The following is an 822-nucleotide window of genomic DNA, read 5'->3' on the forward strand; positions in this document are numbered from 1 at the left end:
ATTTTACGGACACATTGAATACAGTGCAATGCCTCCCATATAGCGGTGAATAAGAGTAGTAGTAGTAGTAGTAGTAGTAGTAGTAGAAGAGTTGGTCAAGTTAAATCAAGGCTAAGGAATTGGAAATGTGCAACTTGGACCAAGAAAAACTAATTGCAGAGCAGCGACATTGGAAAAAAGCATTCAAATCATGCTTTGAAAACACTACTTGCTTATCCCGATTTCAATTCAATCTGTCTTTGGAAACCGCTTAAGAGAGTGAGTGCACCATTCCCAGAGAAACTGCCATACTGGGCTGATACGTGGAGTGAAGTGAGCAAGCTCTTTTTCCATCTCCCTGTTCTAAAAATCCATTTAATATATGGTCCCCAGATAGGGGACGTATCAGATATTAAACTGATAAGAACAGATACTACACTTGATCTTAGCCAAAAGGCCGAGAAGCGATAACCAGAAATGGTTTGCCGCTTGCAAGGCCACAGGGCTTAAGACAGGCACCCATTGTGGAGAATGACACAGACACCACCCTGAGGAAGACATTCAAACCAAGTCTGGGCGCATAACAAAAGCGCAGGCGGCTGATTTTTTTTTTTTTTTTTTCCCCCAGGATTCCACTCCACGCGCTTTTAATTTGCATAGGCCAACCCCTTTTTTGTTAGGCCACCCTCCCCTCACGGTCAAACGCGCTTCAGTACTAGGAAAGAGGCCAGAGGAGCACTGCTCCTACACCGCCCCCTCTACTACCCTCCCTAAATGAAAGGTCTTGCTTTAAGGCTGTGTGCACACGCTGCGGATTGGCCGCTACAGACACGCAGCAGTTTT

General features: G+C 45.3%; 1 non-coding gene across 1 annotated transcript; it reads right to left on the reverse strand.

Moving 5' to 3' along the window:
* Window positions 1–257: 257 nt before the first annotated feature.
* Window positions 258–448, reverse strand: LOC141079543 (U2 spliceosomal RNA). The gene has a single exon (XR_012228470.1). It is a non-coding gene; the product is annotated as a U2 spliceosomal RNA (small nuclear RNA).
* Between the last annotated feature and the right edge of the window lie 374 nt (window positions 449–822).

The sequence above is a fragment of the Dendrobates tinctorius genome, unplaced genomic scaffold, assembly GCF_039654945.1.
Source record: "Dendrobates tinctorius isolate UK_male_01 unplaced genomic scaffold, ASM3965494v1 ptg000680l, whole genome shotgun sequence".
NCBI lineage: Eukaryota > Metazoa > Chordata > Amphibia > Anura > Dendrobatidae > Dendrobates > Dendrobates tinctorius.